The sequence below is a fragment of the Pristis pectinata genome, chromosome 37 (genome assembly GCF_009764475.1).
Source record: "Pristis pectinata isolate sPriPec2 chromosome 37, sPriPec2.1.pri, whole genome shotgun sequence".
NCBI classification, from domain to species: Eukaryota; Metazoa; Chordata; class Chondrichthyes; order Rhinopristiformes; family Pristidae; genus Pristis; species Pristis pectinata.
Window position 1 is genome coordinate 2,133,694 of NC_067440.1, and position 13,994 is coordinate 2,147,687.

The window sequence follows — 13,994 nt, forward strand, 5'->3', positions numbered from 1 at the left end:
TGGATCGAAATCATTTCTGGGCTGAACATTTTACAACAGGACACTGTCACGTCACACATCCCCACAATATACATTTCGCTTCACTTGCTCTGAAAATCACGCATTTCAATATCAAAGTTCCTTTCATTTCATCATCTTATGCGCACAGGTCCGTAGAGGCGAACGACTGTCCCTGTTGTGCTCAGCTACAGTCTAGTACACATTGCAGAATGTTGTGAAAGGCTGTGACCTGCTATAGAACAGAAAATGCTGTACACACTCAGCAGCTCAGGCAGCGTCTGTGGAAATAGAAAGCGCGTTTACGTTTCAGTCCCGGGACCCGTCATTAGAACCGGGACAGAGAGAGAACAAGTGAATGTTCGGTAGCAGAGAAGGTGGGGAGTGAGCAGTGGGGAGAACAAGGGGAACATCTCTGACAGGGTGAGACCAAACACATCACGTGACGGGGCTGTGGGACACATAGTACGGGCTGGTTTTACCTCTGGTAAGGGGAAACACGGAGCCACAATGACAAACTGGTGACGGGCAGAAATGTCCAGTTCCGAGACAGGGTGAAGGGGTTTGGAGACGGTCTGAGGAAGGTTTTTCATCCAACGGGTGGTTGGTGTCTGGAACGTAGGACCTGAGGGGGTGGCGGAGGCAGGAAATCTCACAACATTGATGAAGTAGCCAGATTAATATTTAAATCGCTGAGGCAGATAGGTTTGTGGGACAAGTACGTGTCAGAACGGAGGGGGAGTGAGGGGAGAGATTGCACGGGGTAAATATAGACAGGCAGCATGGGGTGAGTAACTGACGTCACTCAGTGTGAACACGTCATCTGGGACATGCTGGGATCATAGAACAGAGAGCAGTACAGCACAGGAACAGGCCCCTCTGCCCACCATGTCTGTGCAGAACTCGATGCCGAATTAGACTAAACTCTTCTGCCTTTACTTGATCCATATCCCTCCACTCCCTGCAGATTCATGCGTCTATCTAATACCCTCTTAAACGTTGCTGTCGTGTCTGTTTCCAGCTCTACAGCTGGCAGGCCGTTCCAGGCACCAATCGCTCTCTGTGTAAAACACTTGCCACACCCATGTTCTTTGAAGGTCCAACTCTCACGTAAAATGCAGGCCCTCCAGTATTTTACATTTCTACCCTGGTAAAAATATTCTGACTCACTGCCCTATCCATGCCTCTCATAGTTTTATAAAGCTCCATCTGATTTCCCCTCAGCCCCTGACGCTTCAAAGAAAACAACTCACGTTCGTCCAACCTCTCCTTATAACTTCCAATTCCGGCAACCTCCCGGTAAACCTCTTCTGCATCTTTTCCAAATCCTCCATGTCCTTCCTGTAATCGAGCGACCGCATGTGTCCCAGTTTACTGTGGGAATCTGGGACAGAGTGAGAGCAGGTAGCTGCAACGATCTGTTCATTGATTTACCTGGAAAAAGGTGAGGGAAGGAAATTGCTTCCCTGACCCACTGACCTGCTCACAGTAAATGATAATTAATGAAACAGCAATGGGATCTCTCTTACACTCACCCTTCAATCTACATGAATGCAGCAGGTTAGCCTGAGTAGACCACTCGGTTCTTCCATTCTATACAGACCGTTGAACTTTGAGAAGTTCATTTCTGATAGTCCCAACCTGTGATGGCCGGGAGCGGAACCCGGTTCAAATGCTTGGAAGGCAGCTATGCTCACCATCGCTCCATGATGCTGCAGGAGATTCGGGTACTGAGCCGTCTCCAGTGCTGTTTGACTCTATGACTCGATCCCCGAGCTGCTCTCTGAAGGATCATTCCTCATTCTGCTGCAGTTCCTGTCCCGTCCAGTTGCTGTCGCCACCCTCCAACAGACCAGAGTCACATAACACCGAGTGATTATTCACCCGGGATCGGACTGAAGTAAGAGTCGATCCCTGAGATAGTGTAAGGGCTACAAATCGTTTCCTGCCTCATAATCACACAACTAGAAAAAAATCATGATTAGAAATGTCCTTTCCAACCACACTCAGCTCGGGCCTAATGGGTGTCCCACGTCCGGCCAGTCCTTGAACACAATAAGTTACTGAATAGCTGGGGAATCCTGAGACGCCTCCAGTCACACAGTGAGGTGGGTGTCTGAATGATGCGGGTTCACAGTCAACGAACAAACACGGGGATGATCCTGTGAACCCTCAGATACCCTGAAATGCACATGATAGAGCTCGGAGTCCTGTCGGTTCCTCGTTAGTATAGTGGTTAGTATCCCCGCCTGTCACGCGGGAGACCGGGGTTCAATTCCCCGACGGGGAGATGGACTTTTTGCTTTCAAAGTTAACTGGAAATACCAGAATTTTTTTTTGCAGTAAAAAATCGCAGTGATTAGATCCTATTATATTCGGAATGTGGAACAACCCGGACTGCAGTGAGCCCAGGACGGGAGAATCTCCCGAGAAGAAGGGACTTTGTGTTCAGCCTCAGGAACAATTTTGCAGAGAACGATCCCAAGTGGATGCTTTAAAAGCGGACAGGTCCCGAGTTTAAAGCCACCCTGTCCCTCCCACAGTCCCGGACCCTACGCTCTGATCAAAGCGATCTGGGCAAAGATCCGGCTGAGCTTTGTTCTGTGACGTCAGGAGGACAGGAGCGCATGCGCCGCGTAGTCCCGCCCCAGCCCTGATTGACAGCAGGCGGCAGACCATATTCGCCGTGTGCTGCAGCTCTGGCTGTGAGCGCCATTCCCTCACCAAGCGGTGGGAGCGGGTTTACAGCAGCCGGGAATGGAGAGCTACCGGGCCCAGGGGTTGAGCGCTGACAGCATCCTCCTTCCAGCAGCGCATCGCTCTGGGAGCCGCTCCGCAGATGGGCTAAGGGATCGGCATTGAGCACGGCCCCGGTGCAGTGGAAGCGGCGGCTGGGGGGAAGAGGCGGAGTGGAGCAGTGATTAGGCCCGGGAAATGGAGTGAGTGTGGAGGGAGAGGCCGTTCCCGGGCTGCGGGTTGGTAGGGCGGGGGAGCCGGAGTGGAAAGGCGCTGCCGGTGACGGCCACTGCTGCTTCCTTCTCCCCAGACCAAGAGGGAAAGTCCCCGGTTTGGTTCCTCTCTCTCCGTGTGCGTTGATACTGAACAGTGAGCAGTGGACACGGAGCCGGACACTCAGGGTGGGGGTAGTTTTACAAAGATCGTCAGTTGCAGGCTCCCAGTGAGAAGTGTAGGGGACACAGTTTAAACAGAGGCGGTTTGGTTCCGGTTGAGTGGGGAGTCCCACGGGAGAGGCAAGTGGAACTGCGATCTGTGTAAATCTCCCTGCTCCATGGGCAGTCCCATTCCCGGATCCGTGCCGGGATGTGGCGGTGTGTATGTCCCTCACTTGGTGTGGAGCTGCCGCCCTCTGCTGGTCGGCAGAAGCTGAAAGCTGCAGCCCTGCAGCGGCCTCACACACTGGCACTGGCTGCACCGGCCGCTTCACACAGCCGTCTGCCTTTTACCTCTCCCTCAATGATTCCGTTTCCTTTTCCTTCCTCTTCCCACATGGAGAGACTTCAATCAACTCTGTTGTTTCTCCCGAGGCACAAGGGACAGAGCAGACACTCCGTCTCTCATACACAAGTTATGTTACAGTGCACAGAGACACCGACAGCTCATCAGTTCCACAGTATCAGACAGCAGAGACGTTCAGTCCCACATTGAGCCCAAGACCCAGACAAAAATTTCCAATACAACAGTTAAACAGTAGGAGTGAACAGGGCTCCTTAACGATCAACAAGGTGATCTATATTTGGAACCATAGTATATGGGTGAGGTCCTGATCACATTTCACATTTTTATTTACCATGGAGAAGGACATGAATGGCAGGGAACTCGGGACAGAGATGTGGAGGAGGTGCTGGAGGTCTTACAATGCACAATGGGGGATAAAGCCCTGAGGCCTGACCAAGTGTATCCTGGGGCATTGTGGGAAGGTCAGGAAGACATTGTGTGGCCCCTTGTGGAGATACTTGTATCATCGATAGCCACGGGTGAGGGACCAGAAGATGGAGGGTGGCTCATGTTGTGCTGCAATTTAAGAAGGACTGCAAGGAAAAGCCTGGGAGCTACAGACTGGTGGGGATAACGTCAGTGGTGGGACAGTTATTGGAGGAGTTTCTGAGAGACAGGATCTATCTGCACTGGGAAAGGCAAGGACTGATTATGGATGTCAGCATGGCTCTGTCTATTGGAAATTTGGTCCCTCAAATTTGGTCAAGCTTTTTTTGAAGAGGTGACCAAGAAGATAGATGAGGGTATAGTGGTAGATGTTGTCTACATGGACTTCAGCAAGGCCTTTGACAAGGTCCCACATGGTTGTCTGGTCTGGAAAGTTAGATCACATGGGATCCTGGCTGAGCTGGTCAATTGGACACAATATTGACTTCATGGTAGGAGACAAAGGGTCATTTTTCAGAGCGGAGGCCTGTGACCAGAGGTTCACCACAGGGACCAGTGCTGTGTCTGCTGTTGTTCATATCATAATTATTTATGTGAAAGATTTTGATGAGAATACAGTGGCATGGTCAGTAAGTTTGAAGAGGATACTAACTGGGTGGTATAGTGGACAGTGAAGAAATTTATCTGAGATTCTAAAGTGATTTTGATCAACTAGGTCAGTGAGCTGAGGAATGGCAGATAAATGTGAGATGTTGCATCTTGGCAAGACAAACCAGGGCAGGACTGATGCAGTAAGTGTTCAGGCCCTGGGAGTGTTGTAGAATGGAGAGACCTGGGGGTCCAGGTACCTCATTCCTTCAAAGTGGAAACACAGGCAGACAGGTTGGTGAAGAAGGCGTTTGACATGCTTGCCTTCATCGGTCAAAGTATTGGGCACCAGAACTGGGATGTCATGTTACAGCTGTACACACCACTGGGAAAGCTGCATTTGGAGCACTGTGTACAATTCTGGGTGTCCTGCTGTCAGACAGAGGTCATTCAACTGGAGAGGCTACAAAAGAGATTTGGGGATGTTTCTGGGACTGGGGGGCTTGGGTGATGAGGAGAGGTTGGATGGGTGAAGATTCATAGGATGCTCAAAGCAGCTGCAGAGGTTGACTTTGTGGTTAAGAACTCAAATGGTGTATTGTCCTTAATCAATCATGCAATTGAACTTAGGAGCTGAGAGGTAATGCTGCGGCTAGATAGGACCCTGGTCAGACCCCACTTGGAGTACTGTGCTCAGTTCTTGTCACCTCACTACGGGATGGATGTGGAAGCCATAGAAAGGGTGCAGAGGAGATTTACAAGGATGCTGCCTGGAATGTGGAACATACATTATGAAAGCAGGTTGAGGGAACATGGCCTTTTCTCCCTGGAGTGACAGAGGATGAGGGGGGACCTGATAGAGGTATATAAGATGATGAGAGGCATTGATCGGGTAGATAGTCGGAGGCTTCTCCCCAGGGCTGAAATGGTTTCCACAAGAGGACACAGGTTTAAGGTGCTGAGGAGTAGGTATAGAGGAGATGTCAGGGATAAGTTTTTTACTCAGAGAGTGGTGAGTGTGTGGAATGGGCTGCCGGAAATGGTGGTGGAGGTGGATATGATAGGGTCTTTCAAGAGACTGCTAGATAGGTACATGGATCTGAGAAAAATAGAGAGCTGCAGGTAAGCCTAGTAATTTCTAGAGTAGGGACATGTTCGGCACAGCTTTGTGGGCCAAAGGGCCTGAATTGCGCTGTAGGTTTTCTATGTTTCTATTTATTTCCCTGGAACGTACGTAACCTCAGAGATGTTTATAAAACCATGACGGACTTAGGTCAGATGAGCAGCCAAAGTCTTTTCCCCAGGCAGAGGAGTCCAATACCAGAGGCACAGGTTTAAAGTGAGAGAGGAAAGATTTAAAAGGGACCTGGGGGCAGGTTTATCACACAGAACGTGGTGCATATATGGAACAAGCTGCCAGAAGAGGTGGTACAGGCGGTTACAACAATTAAAAAGCATTTGGACAGTTCCATGGAGAGGAAAAGTTTACAGAGATGTGGGCCAAATGTAGGCAAATTGGAAAAGTTCAGGAAGGTCACTTGGTCGGCATGGATGAGTTGGGCTTAAGGGTGTGTTTCCGTGCTGTATAACTCTGTGACTCTAAGTCTGCTGGTGTTCCAGAGCTGGGGGGCAGTGTCAGCAGTGAGAAGGTTGCAGAGAGGGTTTGGGGGTGTAGACAGGATAAGTGAATGGGTGAGGACAGGTCATATGGAACAGAATGTGGGGAAATGTGAGGTCATCCACTCCCAGAGGAAACAGAGAAAAGAAGAGATCTTTTTCCATGGGGACAGAGTGAAATGTTCAGAGGGACCTGGGTGTCCTTGTAAACAAACCACTCAAAGTGACCACGCAGGGACAGCAGAGAATTCAGGAGGCCAAGAGGATTCTGTCCTGTGATGCAGGAGGATTGGAGAGCAGGACTAGAGATGTCCCACTGGGGTTATATAAGGCCCTGGTGAGAGCGCACCTTGAACATTGTGTCCACTTCTGGTCACACTACCTCAGGAATGATCTACCTGCAATAGAGGGAGCAGTGACTGTTCTGTGACTGGACTTGTTCCAGGGAGGGCAGTTCCCCTGTGTGAGGGGACAGTGAGTGGGCTGGGCCTGTATTGTCTGGGGTTAAGGAGAAGAAGGGGAGATCCAATGGAGACTTGCAGAATTGTTGGCGGGTGTGACAGACCGGATACAGGGAGGGTGTTTCTGCTGTCTGAGGAGTCTGTAGTGAAGGGTCACAGTCTCAGAATGAGGGGTTGGATCTTCAAGGACAAAGTCCAGAAGCTTCTTCCTTCATCAGAAGATGGTTCAGAGCAGCGTGGGGGGAAGTAGCAGAGACCCTGTCCATCATTTCCCAGCCCTCTCTGTCTACAGGTGGGGTGCTGGAGGATGGAATGCTCTGACATGGTATCGGTGGTTACAGAGGGAGACAGGAACAGACTGAGTTATTACGGTTTGGTTACCTTCACAGCAGATGCGGCGGAATTACTGGGGGGAGTTCTGAGGGATGGCAGGAATCACCACTGACAGCAGCACAGGAATGGGTTCTTGGATTCAGAGTGGGCTTGTCCATGGAAGACAGAGGGTGGTGGTCGATAGGGCTTGTTCTGGTGGGAGGTCTGTGACTTGGCTGGAAAAGTGGATGGGTGGCTTAGTAAGTTCACAGATGATACAAAGATCACTGGCATTGTGGATAGTGCAGAAGATTGCCGAAGGATACAGTGAGATATAGATCAGTTACAGATGTGGGTGGAGAATCAGCAGATGGAGTTGAATCTGGCCAAGTGTGAGGTGTTGTGCTTTGGGAGATCACGTGTGAAGGGATACTCTACTGCTTAATGGCAGAGCCCTTAGCAGTATTGATGTACAGAGGAACCTTGGGGCCCAAGACCATAACTACCTGAAAGTGGCTGCACAGGTTGACAGGGTTGTAAAGAAGGTGTATGGCAGTGAATTCAAGAGATGGGAAGTTATTTTGCACTTTATAAAACTCTGGCTAGGCTGCATCTGGAGTATTGCATTCAATTCTGGTCAGCCCATTACAGGAAGGATGTGGAGGCTTTGGAGAGGGTGCAGATTTACCAGGATGCTGCCTGGATTAGAGGGCATGTGCTATATTGATATATTGGTTTATTATTGTCACATGTACTGAGGTACAGTGAACAAACCTGGGTTGTTTTCTCTGGAGCGGTGGAGACTGAGGGGAGACTTGATCAAAATTCATAAGATTATGAGAGGCATAGATGGATTTGACAGCTGGTATGTTATTCCCAGGATCAAAACATCTAATACTCAAGGGCATGTATTTAAGGTGAGAGGGGTTAAGTTCAAAGGAGATGTGTGGGTAAGTATTTTCACACAGAGAGTGCTGGGTGCCTGGAATGTGCTGCCAGGGTGGTAGTGGGGGAGGCAGATATGATACAGGCATTGAAGAAGCACTTGGATTCAGCTGGAAGTGGTGCAGAAAACATCCACAAGGATGTTGCCTGGACTGGAGGGCTGGAGTTACCAGGAAAGATGGGAGAGGCCGAGTCCGTTTCCCTGGAGCAAAGGAGGTTGAGAGGTGACATGATGGAGGTGCAAATAATAACAAGGGACAGAGACAGGGTGGAAGGGCAGAGTCTGTTCCCCAGGGTGGGGGTGTCTGACCGAGTGGGCAGAGGATGAAGCTGAGAGGGAGGAGCTTCAAAGGATGCGAGGGGGACAGTTTTCATGGAGTAGTTGGGATCAGGAATGAGCGGCGGGGAGCTGCTGGAGGCAGGAACAGTGACAACAGGCAGAGACGTCGGGACAGGTTGGTGAGTGAGCAGGGCGCAGAGGGATGTGGAATTCATGCAGGCAGTGGGATTGGTGCAGAGAGGTGTGATGGTTGGCACAGAGCCAATGGGCATAAGGGCCTGTGTCTGTGCTGCACAACTCTGTGACTCTGTGACTGATGAAACATGTTGTTCTCCACTTTGATGCACAGGGCAAGGGGTTTATTTTAAATTGGGAGCAAGTGGGGAGTGCAGATGTTCACAGGGACTGGGGTGTCCTTGTCCCAGCCCAGGGGAGCACTTGAGTAGGAGCAAGGGACGTTTCCCTGGTGTCCCACCAATAACTGATCCCCAGTCCCACCCCAGGAACAGATCACCCTGTGGTCAGCACTGTCTGTGGGATCATGCTGTGCAGGACTCACACACCATCCATCCCAACAGTACCTGTGCTGTAATCCACACTCTCATTGGGTGCTCAGTGACAGGGTGACACCATCACTGCAGACGTACACGGAGACTTTATTTCCAACAACACACCCACCCAGTGACACCGAGTCCCAGTTGCACACCCGTCACATTCTGAACCCTCCACACTTCCCGGGAACAAACATCAATCCCGCCCCTGCACTGCTGGGATGCCATGTAGTATTCTTGGGACTTAGTGTCGGCAGTGGGAGGGTCACTGTCACTGACCTGGGTCCACGGGGTCTCCCAGTCCGGGCCCCCAAGGTGTGTGTCACAGACCTGGGTTCCACAGGGCCCCCATCCACCCTGGAGTCACTGTCACTGCCTGAGCTCTGCAGGGTCCCCTGGTCCACCCCCATGGTGAGTGTCAGCTTTTGCATGCAGAAGTTGCCCCTGATGTCCCCTTTAAATCTCTCACATCTGATCTGAAACTTATGCCCTCCTGTTTTTCTCACCCCCTCTAATGACAATGTACTTTCACCCTCTCTCTGCTCCTCAGGATCTCATCTAGCTCTATCAGGTCACCCCTCAATCTTCTACATTCCAGGGAATAAAATCCTTGTCAATCAACTCTCTTGTAACTCAGGGCCCTATGTCCAGGCAACATCCTGGTAAATCTTTTCTGCACTCGTTCTAGTTTATTAACATCTATCCTATAACAGGGTGACCAAAACTGTCCAAGTGAGGCTTCACCAACATAACTTCCCAACTCCTGTACTCAGTGTCCTGACTGATGAAGGCCAGTGTGCTGAACCCCTTCACCACCCTCTCTCCGTTAGACACTGCTTTCAGTGAGCCATGCACTTGCACTCTGAGGTCCCTCTGTTCCATAACACTTCCCAAGTTCACTGTTCAAATCTTACACTGGTTTGATCTTCCAAAAAGCAATACTACACACATTTACCTGGATTGAAATCCATTTGACAATTCTGACCAGTGGGATGTGGGAGGAAGGGGTTAGATAGTCTTAGGAGTGCTTTGAAGGTCAGCACAACATGGTGGGCTGAAGGGCCTGTATTGTGCTGTATTGTTCTATGGTTCACCTGACATACCTTGCTGATCAAGATCCCCTTTAATTTTTCTTAATCTTCTGCACGATCTACAACACCATCTAATATGGTATCATTTGCAAACTAACCAACTGTGCCTTGAACATTCACATCTAAATCATTCATATGAATTATAAACATCAAAGGCCCCAGAACTGACCCCTGTGGCACTCCACTAGACACAGATCTCCAGTCTGAGAAACAACCCTTGACCATCACCCTCTGCTTCCTTCCACTGAGGCCATTCTGAATCTAATCTGCTCTCTCCCCCTGGATCCCATGTGATCTAACCTTTCAGACTGAGGAACTTTGTCAAAAGCCTTGCTAACTCCATACACACAACGTCCACTGCCCTACCCTCGTCTGCACTCTTAGGTACCTCCTTGAAGAACTCAGACACGACTTCCCAGGCACAAAGCTGTGCTGACTGTCCTGAAGCAGACCAAATGCTGGTGGATCCTGTCTGTCAGAATTCTCTCCAGCAATTTACCCACCATCCATGTCAAGCTCACCAGTCTGTAGTTTCCTGACTTGCCTTTACTGGCCTTTTTTAACAATAGTACCACATTAGCCACTCTCCAGTCATCCAGAACCTCACCTGTGGCCAGAGGTGAAGCAAAAATCCCTGGAAGGGCCTCCATAATTTGTTCTGTAGCTCCCCACATGGTTCAAGAATGCACTAGGTCAAGCCCTGGGGATTTATCCATCTTAATGAACTTTAAGCCCTCCTACACTTCCTCGCTGCTAATCCGTATGTGGTCCAAGACATCAGCACTTGTCTCCCCCATTTCCTTCACTTCCATCATTTTCTCCACATTAAAAACTGAAGAGAAACATTCAATTAAAAACCTCACCCATTTCCTTTGGTTGCACACACAGACGGACATGCTGATCTTTAAGGGGACCTATTCTCTCCCTAGCTACCCTTTTACTCTGAATATACCTGTAGAATCTCTTGGGACTTTGCCTCACCTTGCCTTCCAGATCCTTCAAATATCCTTTTTTTCCTCCTAACTTCTGTCTTAAAGTGCACCCCAACACTTCTTGCAGTCATTAAGAGATTCACTAGTTTCCAATTGCTTATATGCAGTGTATACCTCCCTCTATTTCTCTAAGCCTCAATATTTCTCATCAGCCAGGGTTACTTAAACCTGCCAGCCTTGCTCTTCACCCTAACAGGAACATGCAGGCCCTGAACACATGATATCCCACTTTTAAAAGCCTCCGACCTGGCAGATGCTCCTTTCCCTGCAAACAATCTCACCCAGTCGACAACTGCAAGATCCTGCCTAATGGCTCCAAAATTTGCTCTGCCCCAGTTCAGGACCTTAACATGTGAACTGACCCTATTCTTCTCTGTAACTGCTTTAAAACTAACAGAATTATGGTCACTGAACCCAAAGTGCTCACCGCCACTTGCCCTACTGCATCCCCTAGAAATCTCCATTTTCCAGAACTACTTTGAAACTTTCTGAGTTATGCTCACTCGCCTCAAAGTCCTCGTCCACTGACACTTCCATCACATCCCTGCCCTGTACCCAGTTGGACTATCAATGTACTGGCATAGAAAGCTCTCCTGGATGCACTTTATAAATCCCATATCTGATCCTTTCACACAAAATGGATCCAGTTAATGTTGGGGAAGATGAAATGCTCCAACTGCTGTAACCGTATTTCCATTACACCTCGATGTGATTTGCCCACAGATCTGCTCCTCAATCTCCCACCAACTATGGGAGGCCTGCAGTATAAACCCAGCAATGGGAATGCCCTTTTATTTCTAAGATTTGCACACACGGCCTCAAGTGAAGAGCCTTCAGAAACATCCCTCTTCATTACTGTACTGATGCTGTTCTTAACCAATCTTGTAATCTCCTCTTTTACGTCCCTCCCTACTATGTGTGAACACTCTACACCCCAGGGTGGAGAGTGTCCAGGGTGCAGAAGGTTCATGTGACAGGGAGGAAAGCCACATTTTGTTTTAAACATTGTGTTTGTCCCCACCTCTACAGCTTCCTCTGGCAGCTCATTCCATATACCCCCCGCACTCTGTGTGGAAAAAGTTGCCCTTCAGGTCCCCATTAAATCTTTCCTCTTTCACAAATCCATGTCCCCTAGTTTTAGACTCTCCGACCCTGGGAAAAAGTCAGTGATCGATGCACCCCAGGATGTTATAAATTTCTATAAGGTTCCTCTGCCTCCTAACCTCCAGGAAAATAAAACAATCAAGACCTCTCCAGTCTCTCCTTATAACTCAAGCCCTCAGTCCCAGTAACATGCTTGTTAGTCTTTGCTGCACCCTTTCCAGCTTAACTGCAGTCTGCCTACAGCTGGGCGACCAGATCTGCATAAAGTACAGTGTGGTCTCACCAATGACATGTGCAGGAGTAACACAACATCCCAACTCCTGTACTCAGTGCCCTCACCGATGAAGGCAAGCATGCCAAACACCTTCATCATCCTGTCTACCTGTGTTTACAACACTGCCCAGGGCCTTGCCATTTCCTGTGCAAGTCCCGCCCTGGTTTAACTTCTCAAAATGCAACACTTAACTTCTCAAAATGCAACACCTCACACTTGTCCCAGTTAAATTCCATCTGCAATTCCTTAGCCCACATCCCCAGTTCATCAAGATGCACTTACAGTCTTGGATAACCTTCACTGTCCACTGTACCACTGATTTTGGTGTCATCCACAAATGTACTAACCATGTTATCATCCAAATTGTTAATATAGATGACAAACAACAGTGCACCCAGCACCAATCCCTGTGAACACCACTGGTCACAGGTCTCCAGTCTTAACAACAACCGCCCCCACTGCCCCCCTCTGTCTCCTTCCTGCAGGTCAATGCTGTAGCCACTGATGTCAGGCTCACCAGCCTGTTATTCCATGGTTTTTCCTTGCAGCCCTTCTTCAAAAAAGACACAACGTTAGCCACTCTCCCGTCTCCCCGTACCTCACCCATGGCTGAAGCTGATGCAAATATCTCTGCCAGGGCTCCTGCAATTGCTTGCAAAGCTTCCCACAGTGTCCTAGGATACAATTGATCATGTCCTGGGGATTTATCCACCTGAATATTCTCTCCTCTGAAAGGCCTTGTCTCTGACTGCAACACTGCCACACCCTCTCCTGCTGATCAACTCTCTCAGTCCATCTGCTTCACCAGTGCATTAAAATGGATTCAATTTCCCCTTCCACCCCTCCCAGGTCAGGCCCATATCTGCTCTGCCCACTGCACTGACCCAGCTGAGTGGGAAGAAGTGCTTCCTGACATCCCCAGAGCACAGCCTGGCTCTAATTCTCTGGCCATTCCCCCTTTTTCTGAACTCTCCCACCAGGGGAAGTAAGAGCCTCTGCTCTTCTCTGATCAGTTCCATGAATCACAGGGGAGTGTTGGGGCTGTCCTGCTGCTTAACAGTGGAGTACAGATCTGTGTGTTCACTGCACAGTGCTGAGAGTTGTATCAGTCTGTGTCCCTATGGTAAAGGACTTGGTGTTGTAAAGTTCACTCTCCTTGTAGTCCACTGTGGACTGTTTCTGTACAGTGCAGTGTGGGGGGTTTATGTGGCTGTGTCATGAAGGTGCAGGGCTGTGGTTTGTACACTCTGCAGTGCAGTTCTGGGTGTTGTATCATTCTGTCCCCTCAGACTACACTGCTCTGATGGTGACATTTGTGTCTGCACCATGCTGGGAGTTGTAAAGTCCTGTGTCCCTGCTGTACTGGGATTGTAAGTGGCTGTGTCCATAGGATCCACTGCTGCTGTATGTCCCACCCTGTGTCCTCCCAGTGCAATGCTCCATGTTGTAAATTTCTGTGTGCTCATGGTGCAACGTTCTGTGTTGTAAAGGTCTGTGCCCTCACAGCACAACACTCCTGTTGTAAAGGTCTGTGTTCTCACACTGCAATGATCCATGTTGTGAAGACCTCTGCCCACACATTACCACAAAAAACACAAGGGAACAGGAGCAGGAGTTGATCACAGGGTCCCTCAAGACTAGGCCATGATTACATATGATGGCTGACCTGCCCCAAGCCTCCTCTTCCATGTCAGTCACACTTGGACTCAGTTCTCCAATGTTTCAAACATTTACCTCCCTCCTCTTTATATCCCTCCAGTGATCCAGCCTCCCTGTCCCTCTTGGGTAGAGAATTGTAGTGCTTGCCATACAGTCAAACAGTGTTTTACAGGACTGTGCCCTTACAGTACAGTGCAGGGATTTAGTCTTGTTTCCTGTC

General features: G+C 49.4%; 1 non-coding gene across 1 annotated transcript; it reads left to right on the plus strand.

The window, feature by feature from the left end:
* Positions 1 to 2,215: 2,215 nt before the first annotated feature.
* trnad-guc (transfer RNA aspartic acid (anticodon GUC)) lies at positions 2,216 to 2,287 on the plus strand. The gene has a single exon. It is a non-coding gene; the product is annotated as a tRNA-Asp (tRNA).
* Positions 2,288 to 13,994: the final 11,707 nt, after the last annotated feature.